A 10,484-nucleotide genomic window follows, 5' to 3' on the forward strand; every position below is an offset into this window, starting at 1 on the left:
TACTTTCACTCTATGGCTTTGCACCATTAGGCTACTGCCGCCTCAGCAATCTAGCTCCCCCTGAAACAAAAGTCTCACCGGGAAAAGAGATCCCGGGGCGCGCCTGACATTTGATAAGGAAGAGCTGTGTCTGGTTGTCAGCTAGTCCGGGCAAAGTTATCTAAGGCAGTCCCATCTGGGTCGCCAAAAACTGTTGAGCCCCAGCTCAAGTCTGGGATCGTGCCCGGTATGCAAAAGCCAATAAAGATACCAGGGGTGAGAGTATAAAGAAGATTTATTGCTAGCAATACAAGGTGCAAGCGGAATAATTTCACGTAACAAGCACACAGAGTCTTAATTATGAGCATCTTTTATACAGGAGTATTGGACCTTCATAAGCATTCTTGTTTGCTAATTGGTTATAAGGGAGTGACGCAAGGAGTTCTTTACTGAGCATGTCTCTATACCTGTGTTTTAGCTATGTATCTCATTTCCATACATGTATGTTTCATTAGCATACTTTCTCCCCACCTAGGGGTGTGAATCTTAATATTTAAATCAGCTCTTTGCCCTACTCCACTAATTCTATTTTTGTTTTCAAGTCTCCTTTATCTAAGACTGTCTTCTCCTTATCATTGCAATTGAGCATTAGTTACAGAACAGAGACTTTTGCTTGGGCTATGTGTAGTGGTTTCTAGGTCAAACCTAACATGGTGACACCCCAGGAAATCATCCATTCTCTTCAGCCACGGACACTGCAACATTGATGCAGAGCTTGTAGCTAGGGGTGCACCGATAGAGATTTTGGGGGCTGATACCAATAGCTGATTTTTAAGGAGGCATATCAGCTGATACCGATCCGATTTCTGATACAGGTGCATGCAGCTGGTAAGCCTGTTATGGTGAAAAGGGAGGGAAGAGGTGTGGGAGTGCAGGTCAGCACCCCCCATGGTGAGGGAGGGAGTGGGGCTCGGGTAGGCGCTGCCCAGCTGGGGCAGTGTGGGAACAGGACGGAGCCGTGGCTTGTCTGGGGGGGGCTTCTGCTACTCATCCGGGGGGTGGGGCATGTGCCCCTGGATCTGCGCAGGGTGGGGCAGGGTGAACTGCAGCTGGGGGCTAGGGCCAGGGGCCGTGCTGTGCTGTGCTGTACTCGGAGCAGGCAGCAGTTGCACTGGGAGGGGAGCCATGGGTGGGGGCTGCAGCCACCCCAAACTTCACCATAGACCCCTCCCCCATCTGACCTGAGATGGCCCCCGGCCCCAGCCTGCAGCTGCAGCCTGGCCAGCCCGCCCTGCCCTGCTCCGCATAAATCTGGGAGGGAACATATCCCCCCCCGTGCCCTCCCGGACGAGTGGCGGGAGTAGCAGCGGGAGCTGCCGGACGAGCTGCACTCAGCAGTGGGAGCCACCCCCGCTACTCATGCTCCCTGGACGAGCTGCGGCTCCATCCTGCACCCACCCAGTCCCAGCTGGGCAGCGCCTGCCCCGGCCCCATTCCCTCCCTCACCCCACAGGGTATTGATCAACACCCCCCACACCTCTTCCCTCCCCTTTCACCGCAACAGGCTTAACAGCTGCACACAGCTCTCCATGCTGCTGGGCTGTGCTCCTCGCTTCCTATGTGCTGTGCTGTGGCTGCACATACGCATAGGCATTTATCGGCCCAGTTATCGGCCACTTCAGGCAGATTTCTGATCTAGTCAATTTTCTTTATATTGGTGCTGATCCAATATCGGACCGATGTATCAATGCACCTCTATTTGTAGTCTGCTTGTAGCCTGGGAAGTCCTAGTGACTGGGTTTCCGATGGGCATAAAGGACAGTGAGATAGAGGAGGGGAGGTGGGGAAAAGGAGTTGCAGCAAAGGGGTCGTTTTGCCCAGTCAAAATGGGCGTATCAGGGAGCAAAACCTGTTCCCTGCTCCATCTACAACAGCTCTGGAGCTGCCGTGTATGGAGGAGGGGACAGGTCTTGCTCCCCAATATACTCCAAGAACCATTGAAAGAGGCCCCAGGGAGTGCATCCAGATGAGCACGCACGTGCTTCTTGCAGCATCTTAAAGCCCTTTGAGAAATGAATTTTGAAGATGGATCCCTGAGCCTATGCACACATTTGTAAATTGCTTTACATGACTGAATAATTTCATTCCTTCCAATATACTTTTTTATCAAATCATAGACACATGAAAATAGGGCAAGAAGAAACTGCAGAAGGGCGTACAGTCCTGTGTGTGCATGTTTGTAGGATCAAGGCTTGTGTCTGCCTAATTTTGCCATGTTTCAGCTATCATCCATACTCAAAAGGAAGAGAATTCCAGTAAAATAATTTCATGCGTTACACAAACATTAGGATGACTATGAGGAAATTATATGCCTACTGTTAACAATTCACTGACTTTGGTAAGACTGTGTCCCTATGACTGAGGGCAGAATTTCAAGCGTTATGTGTGAACACTGACGGACAGGCTCTAAAGAGGTGTGTGTTTATAACAGCAGCTTTCCTGCATGGGTTTTAATGGAAATGTCTCTGTCTGATCAGAGTTGCTGATTACAGAGAAGTATCTAATTTGACTGGCTCTGATGCGAGTGATATGACATGCCATGTTGTTTTTTGCTTTTTTGTACAGCAGTCACTGAATGATGGCAGAGAGGTGGGGGAGACGGGGATAAACACTACTATGAAAGCTTTAAAAGGTTAGACATCCTTCAAATTCTGTGATTTGAAGCTCCTCCCTCACCATGCTAAATCCTTTGATTTTTGCCCCAGAAAAGCTTGTTGCAAGAAAAGTGGAAACACTTTCTTCTTGACATCTCTGTATATTGTGCAAGATATAGAGTTCAGAGGATTTTATGGGAAAACTCTCCCCAAACAGAGGGGACATGCAAAAAGATGAAATTGTATAACCCCCCTCATATTTAACCTTAAGGCATCTCTGGCATTCTGCGTTCTCATGGTAAATGTGTCTTATATTTCTTAACTTTAATTTCGGGCCATGTTTAAATCTTAGTGAAATCAGACATAATTTAATTCATCACAGTGGATCTGTTCTGGATGTACCCCAGTGTAACTAGAGCTAAAATATTGCCTAACAAGGAGCATGTAAAACATGTAGTTAAGATAAAAAGTTGATAGCTAAGTGCCAATGCAATAAAAGGGACAATGCAATAAATAGAGAAGAAGACTATGTCTCAAAGGGGCAGGCTATAGTTTTGCCCCAAGCCCTGCATATAGATCAGCATGCCTGTAGCACAAGGAGGCAGTCATGCTTCTAAAAAGCTCTTGTCTTTCCCTTACTGCAAGGGGTAAGTGGTATCTTGTGCTGGCAGCACACTGTAACATGGCTTCCCTCACTAGCCAGTTTCTGGAAGTAGTTCAAGAAGTTTTTTTCCTTCCTGTAACATCTAGGAATCCTTCTTGATCAAGGAGGATTATTCCAGAGTCTGAACCCACATATAACTAAAGAGCACACAACATGTCTGGGATGTCATAAATGAAGAATTCTGTGACATCTTCAGTGAAGGGTACCAAGGGATTTCATAGAAGGAATGGAGAATTTTTGAAAGGTTAGTGAAAGGGTAGTTCACTGTTCATGTCCCCCCACAGCCTGCTTAATGGGAGCATGTGGCACATAAATCAGGGCTTGATGCAATTTTCATGTTTCCCTTTACACTTCACCTTTACCATGAGATTCCTCATTTGTGCTAATTCTGCCTATGCTTGTATGGTAATGTTGATCCCCTCTCTTCCCCTTGGAAATGCTGACAGAAGCACAAGCCCAGCCTAAACTATCCTATATGGGCCAGATCCTCATCCACCTATTAGGCATCTAAGTAGACTTAGGCACCTAGGTGACAATGTATTCCACCTTGCTTGAATGCCTGAAAAACTGTTAATGCAAAAACCAGGTGGGTCCTCCTCCTTCTCACTGTTTTTTTAAACTTTTTCTTAGGACTAAGATGATAATGTGTTACCAAAGCAGACAGGTTAATGGATTTTGTTTCAAGGAGTTCTTCTTGTATCTTTACAGCCCATTTGACCCTTTTGTTACATATGCTTGTGCTCATTTACTGTACTTTGCAAGATCTTTCATTGTACATGTGCCTTTGAGCAACGGGCATTTCAGCAGGTGTTGCATAGTCTGAGGCTCTGTGATGTAGTCACAGGTGGTTGAACCAATGGTATAACCCCACTTCTTCATTAGTTCCTTGGAATGTCCAACTCCAGTTCATAGGCGGTTGAGACATCTCCACCTTTGTTATGCTTCATCAGCCCCTGGTGGTAAGGATTTGGCCACTGGAATATACATTTTTTCACTGTTAGGTATTTTCTTCAGACTCTTGTTCCACATCTGTAGTCATGTCTCCTTGGTTGTGGCATCAAGAGGTTGGGTGCTGGTGAGGAAGCTCCTATGTGATTTCAGACATTTGTGTGCTGTGGGATGGTCATACAGCAGGTCTCTCACATCTTCAGTTTGTCTCGATCATTCTGTCCTGCTGGCTGCTGCTCTTCTGACATCAGGCAGAGCAATGCCAGCCAGCAAGTGCATGCTGTTTAGGTTAGTAGGCTTCAGACATCCTGTCATACATTGTCAGCTATTATTCAGAATGAGGTCAAGCACTTAGCATGTACAGATCTATTCTGTACAGGGCATGCATATTTGGCAGAGGAGAAGCTGAGAGCCAGAGCAGTGGTTTGGATAGTTGAGGGCCTAGCTCCCCGTTTCAAGTTGGTGAGTTTATATAAAATGTTGTTACAAGTGCTGCCTTTTGCTTTTGTCTTCATGATGAGTTCTTTGTGTGAGAGGTTTTGATGGAGGGTGAATTTGGACAGTGGGATAGTGGGGTCCTGGACCATGTAATGTTGAATTGGCAGTTGGCCTCTTGGTTTTTCAGATAGAAGGCACATACTTGTGTTTTCACTGGGCTCATGTGTAATTGATTTTCAGTGTAGTATGAGGGTAAGCCAGTAAGTGCCTCACGTAAGGGTGTTTCAACATGGTCAAAGCCATAGGCCATTATGCGCAGGTCGCCTGCAAAGATGAAATGTTTTGTTTACAAATCAATTGGTTGGTCATTCATATAGATGTTATATAACAGCAATGCAAGTACACTTCCTTGGGGGAGGCCATTAATCTGTTGCCTCTATCTGCTTTGCTTTCCATCCAGTTTGACAAAAAAAGTCTGTTTCCAATTTGGGTACATATCAGCTCTGTAAGGTGTAGATCTTTTGTTATTTCCAGGGTCTTGTGGAGGAGTCAGTGGCTAACTGTGTTGTAGGTGGCTGTTAACTTGACGAACACTACTCTAGTGCCTTTTTCAAAACTGTCCTCAATATGTTGAGTTGGATTGAGCAGCTGGCTCGCTGTTGATTTTTCTAGGGTGAAAGCTGCCATCTTTGGGGATTAGGTGTTTATCCATGTATGTGACAAGCCAGTTCAGTATCAGTAATTCACATAGTTTTTGTGTGTGGCATGGCAGGTAGATCTGAGCCACTAGGCAGGTAGGTCAGATGGATCTTTCCCTGGCTTTAGAAGTTCCACTACCTAAGCTTCTTGCCATATCTTTGGAATTTTTGGCTGGCTGTGCATGACTAGTATAGGCAGAGGAGCCATACTTGAGTCTGAGGTCTAAATTCCTTGATTTTTGGTTTGTTTTTTTTTGGTAAGTATGTCATCAAAACTGGTTGTTTTCCTGGTCTTCAGTGCATTAATACCTATTGTCATTGAGAAGGGGCTTGTAAAACTCAGGAGTGCTTGTACCTTTCCAGTCCGAGTTCTTGCTTGCTTGCTTGCTTGTTTGTTTGTTTGTTTCTTTCTTTCTGAGGCCCTCCTGAGCATCCCCACTGGCAAGAACTGTATATATGTATATATGTACATACTTCTTTTGTTCTTTGTGGGTTTTTTTGGTTTTTTGTCTAGAGTGTAGCTGGGGCTGGGTTGAGTGCCGCTCTGTTCCCTCTGCTTTGCTGCCTTGTGTAGCACTGGGAGTGGCAGCCCTCTCCCCACCCCTTCCCTAGTCCCAGCCTCACTCTCTGTGCCTCACTGCCGTGGGAACCTATCCCTATTTGTTACATTGTAAAGTGGGTTTGCTTTATGCGAATTTGATTTATGCGCCGTTCTCTGGGAACGCATGTACAGCATAAATCGAAGGAAAACTGTATACGTATTGTTACCCATGCCTTTTTACTATTTTGCATCATGTCAGTTGACTCCATCAGGGTCTGCCAGGATTTCCTGTGTTCTTCTGTGATGGCTAACATGAACTCCTTACCTGTAGCGATGGTATTTGCAGAAAAAGGGTTTAGTTCATACTGTTGCCTATAGTTTTTGTATAGGCCAGTGGTTTGAGGAGACCCAGTTACAGTTAGTGAATCTGTAGGGTCAAAATCATGGTTTGGAGTTTGAGCATAATTTGCAGGTATTACCAAGTATTACCTGACAGGGGTCACACTGTGAATGCTTCTACTATGGCCCCCTTCAAGGAGTTGAACAGAGCAGAACAGAATTACATTTAGGCAAATAAATACACTTAGATGCCAATTGGATGGAAGAGAACTTGGCCCTGTATACATCCAGGGAGTAAGGTATGAACTTACTTCCTTTTGAGCTGGTGGATTCCTAACTTTCAGGATGGCATGACTAAGAGGAAAGAGGATGGATTTAAAAAACAGCAGCTGTATCCTGTACTATCTCCAGGTAAAATCATGGAAACTGAGTTTTAATTGAGCTAGTTTATTTAATACTGGCTCAACCAAAACCTGTCCCACTATCTTTTTGTGTGCATGATGGAGCCATTGGTGCAAAGAATTCATGATGACAAGCTGATAAGCAGTGTGAAGATACTAGGAGGGAGAGAAGATAAATGTATATGATGATGTATGGATGCTGTGAACATAGTAGCTCAGGGTGACATATCAATCAAGAAGGTATTGAAGCATACTGAGGACTATGGTGAAGTGTCAGGGGCAAAATTAAAGAAGATGAAATGTACATTGATGGGAATTGGGAGAATTTTGCAGAAGTTCAGCTGTGTGTGGTAGAGAGTGTAATTAAGATCTCTGGAATCCCAAAGGATGCTGAAAGGAAAGAAACAAAGGTGTGGGAGAAATTAGAGGTAAGAGTGAGGCAGATCTTTGGATTGAGGGTGCTAGAACTTTATCTTTCAAGGGAAAAGTGGCTGCGGTGAAAACTATACTGTTGCTGACCATCGTTTACACAGGAATAGTGTATCCACTATCATGGTAGCAGATAAGGAGGATAGAGAGGCAGATATGTGTTGTTGTTGTTTTTTTGGGGGGGGCGGGGAGTAAAGGAGAAACGATAGCTAGAATGGAGCTGTACAAAACCAGAGAATTAAGAGGCTGGGGAATGCCAGATTTGGAAAGCTTTTTGTATACTTACTTTATAAGTATAATCTATAAAGAGACAGTGGGGGACACTGCATGTTTCTGCTATAGCCTGGCAGGAAGACTGTTAAGAAAATGGAGCATGTACAGAGGAGAATGGAAAAAACCGTGGGTGTAGCAGCCACCAGCCCACTATATGAAGATGGAGAGTTTCTTGAAGGTAAATAAACTAGAGGGAGTGGGATTAGATTATTAAAAGACCATAAAAAGGTGGTTAATAGGATAAGAAAGACATAACAGTAGTTGGGGATTTGATGGGATGGATGGGAAAGAAGGCAGAGAAGAGTTGGAGGGAAGAACTGTGGTGTTTCTTCAAAATGGACAAAGGGATGGAGTGAAAGTTGTGGCTTCCTCCTGGATTGGGGGTGGTTTGTGAGAGATGATTGCGTTAATGGTGGAAAGGGGTGTAATAAGAATAAGGTATTGTTGTAGGGGAGGTTGTCAAGATTTGTGTTAATTTAGTTTCCTGTAGTTGTTTTGTTTAAAAAAAATAAAGAAAAGTTCCCATCAGTATCTCTGCCTTTTTGGCTAAGATCAAATGTAGAATTTGGCACCCAGAGGAGGGTATCAGGGCTGGCTCTGGCCGTCCTCGTGCTGGCCTGTTATTGTAGTACCTCCAGGCCCAGTGCCAGTTCCCTGAAGAGGAAACACCTACCCATTTTTTTTGACTGAGATCAAGTCATCAGCTGAGATCCTGATCAATGCCTTAAAGGAAGATAGAGAGATCGATGGAGCATTGGGATAGCAGGAGTGGAGGAGGGAAGCCTAAACTCCAAAACGATAGCAGTGGTGGCTGATAACCAGGATGTGGAAAGAGAAATGAAGAGTGGAAACAATGGAGTGGAGACAGAGGAAGAGTGGATAAAGGTGGGAAAGTGGAGAGGAAAGAAGATGGCCAAGATGAAGGCAAGAGCAACAGCAGAGACAGCAACAGAGGCAGCGGCAAAGAAGATGGTGGTGAGAGGGGTGAGGCCAGAGGGTTGGCAAGAGAAGAGAAGGGTGAGAGAGGGCGTGGGAGCAGCTGAAGGATCATCGGGAGCATGACGAAAGGCCAGCCCACTGTGAGTGGCATAGCGGAAAGATACGGAAGAGACACCGCAAGATGCCAGTCCAGAGTGGAGATTATGGATAAGGGTAACATTAACCAGTTATGGGGTGCAGAAGAACTTGAGGATGAACAGATATGATTTGATGGAGGAGGTACTTTTTGAGGTATTGGGGTGCAGGTGGAATGCCTCACCAACATGATTGGTTTCTTCAACCAAAAGACATGACAGTTAATTTACTGGAACAACAAAGGGTATGAAAAAAATTGGGAGAAATATGCAGAGGAAGTGGGGAGGGAGGAATTAAAAGGGTTAAAGTTTGTAGCAGCGGGACAGTCACGGTAAGGAGCAATTATTGTCTGAATGTATATATCCAAATGTATATGGATATATTATAGGCAGAAGACATAGATGTCTGGAAAAATATGTGCATAGAGTTCTGTGGGTAGAGAAACTGAGGGACAAATATGGTATTTGGATGGTGTCTTGGAGGGCTTGAGCAGTGTTAAAACCAAATGAGTGGAGCCCAGGTGAGGTGCAGCACCTCCCATCAGTTGTCCAGATAAGGCCAGGTTGGGATTTTATAATATACCACAGGCAACTGAAACAATGTAACAGATGTGAGAAAGAAGGACACCTGGCTGCACACAGTCCCCTCATAGTGTTACAGATATGAAGGGATGGGGCACAGAGCAGCAGAGTGTCAGGAGTTTAATGCACTGTTTACGTGGGGGAGGGACACCTGTACTATAGTGTAGATGCCTAACAGCTTTTACAACCAAGGTCAGATCCCCCCAGGAACCACAAGAATTAGAAAGGGGCAGCAAGGAAGGGGAAGTGGGAGAGACTGAGATAGGAGACTGTGCAGGGGGAGAAATGGAGACCAAGGGAAGCAGAATCCCTGTAACAGAGGCTGCAAAAGAGAGAATTAGACGTAAAATGGAAGGGGAGGAAGGAACAGCAAACAGGATCAAAAGACATGGAGGTGGGGGAAGGAAAGAAGGAAGAAACCTGGCAGAGAACAGAAGTGGAGATGGAGCAAGGAAAAGAGCCAGAGCAACAGGCAGGGGAAAGGAAGAAAGTGCAGGGACAGAAAATCAGGAAAAAGAAACCTGATAAAGAGGGAGGCAAGATTAAGTCGGAGAGGAGCTTCCTGCTATTAGCTCTCCCAGACTCTAGCCATAACTGGAACGCAGGAGTGGGAAGAGGCGGGGAGGTGGGGAAGTGGAAGCCTTTCTAGCTGCAAAAAAAGTGATCAGGCAGCTTGCAAGAGTACCAGGCATGCAAAGTGAGCAGAGGAGTGTTGACTGGGAGGAGGAGCAGCACAGATGATCCTTAAAGGCACAGGCACACTCAGTTTAAAGCAAGCACAGTTGTACTGATTACAGCTTCAATTAATGAATTGAAAAAATCGATAGAACCATTCATGTGCATAGCATTAAATATATGCTGGCATGGTTTTCTGTTTAGAGGTTGTCTACATATGGAGTTTACTGAAATAAGTACTCCAGAATAATCATTCCAGAATAGCTGTTTTAGTAAACACTCCAGTGTTGATGACCCCAAAGATTGAGAAAATTCAACTGCAGATCTAGAGTCAAATACTGTTGCTTGCTGACAAAAATAGAAATGATAAAGTTATAAGTCAAATGATATATCTGCTGTGCAGTCTCCTCTTCTGTTATATACTAAAATAAGACAAAATATCAGTAATCTTATCTATACAATCACTTGAAGATAATCCTTTCATAACATGTTTTATCATCTATCAAAATAATGCAGCAGCAATGTTTATTGTTTAGACACTCAGACAATGAAATACATGAGCTGGGCTTCTTGGGGAAGTGTTATTTTTGCTCCTTGTTTTGAATAAATCTGTGGTATAGAAGAAGGCATACCACTATTTTTGTTAATAAAGTACTATATATATATATATATATATATATACACTGAGGAAACAATTCTGAGCTGCAAAATTGTTACTGATACTGAATTAGATTATTTAAACCATGCAAGTGCCTCTTGAACTCATGTTTGTCATCAATAACACAGCAGG

The 10,484-nt window shown here is 44.4% G+C and overlaps 1 protein-coding gene and 1 pseudogene across 1 annotated transcript in view; both read left to right on the plus strand.

The window, feature by feature from the left end:
- Positions 1–10,484, plus strand: part of PLPPR1 (phospholipid phosphatase related 1) — a 152,420-nt gene that overhangs the window by 14,766 nt on the left and 127,170 nt on the right. The window lies entirely within an intron of this gene.
- LOC112548170 lies at positions 7,889–8,018 on the plus strand (annotated as a pseudogene).

Source organism: Alligator sinensis, unplaced genomic scaffold (assembly GCF_000455745.1).
Source record: "Alligator sinensis unplaced genomic scaffold, ASM45574v1 scaffold1365_1, whole genome shotgun sequence".
NCBI lineage: Eukaryota > Metazoa > Chordata > Crocodylia > Alligatoridae > Alligator > Alligator sinensis.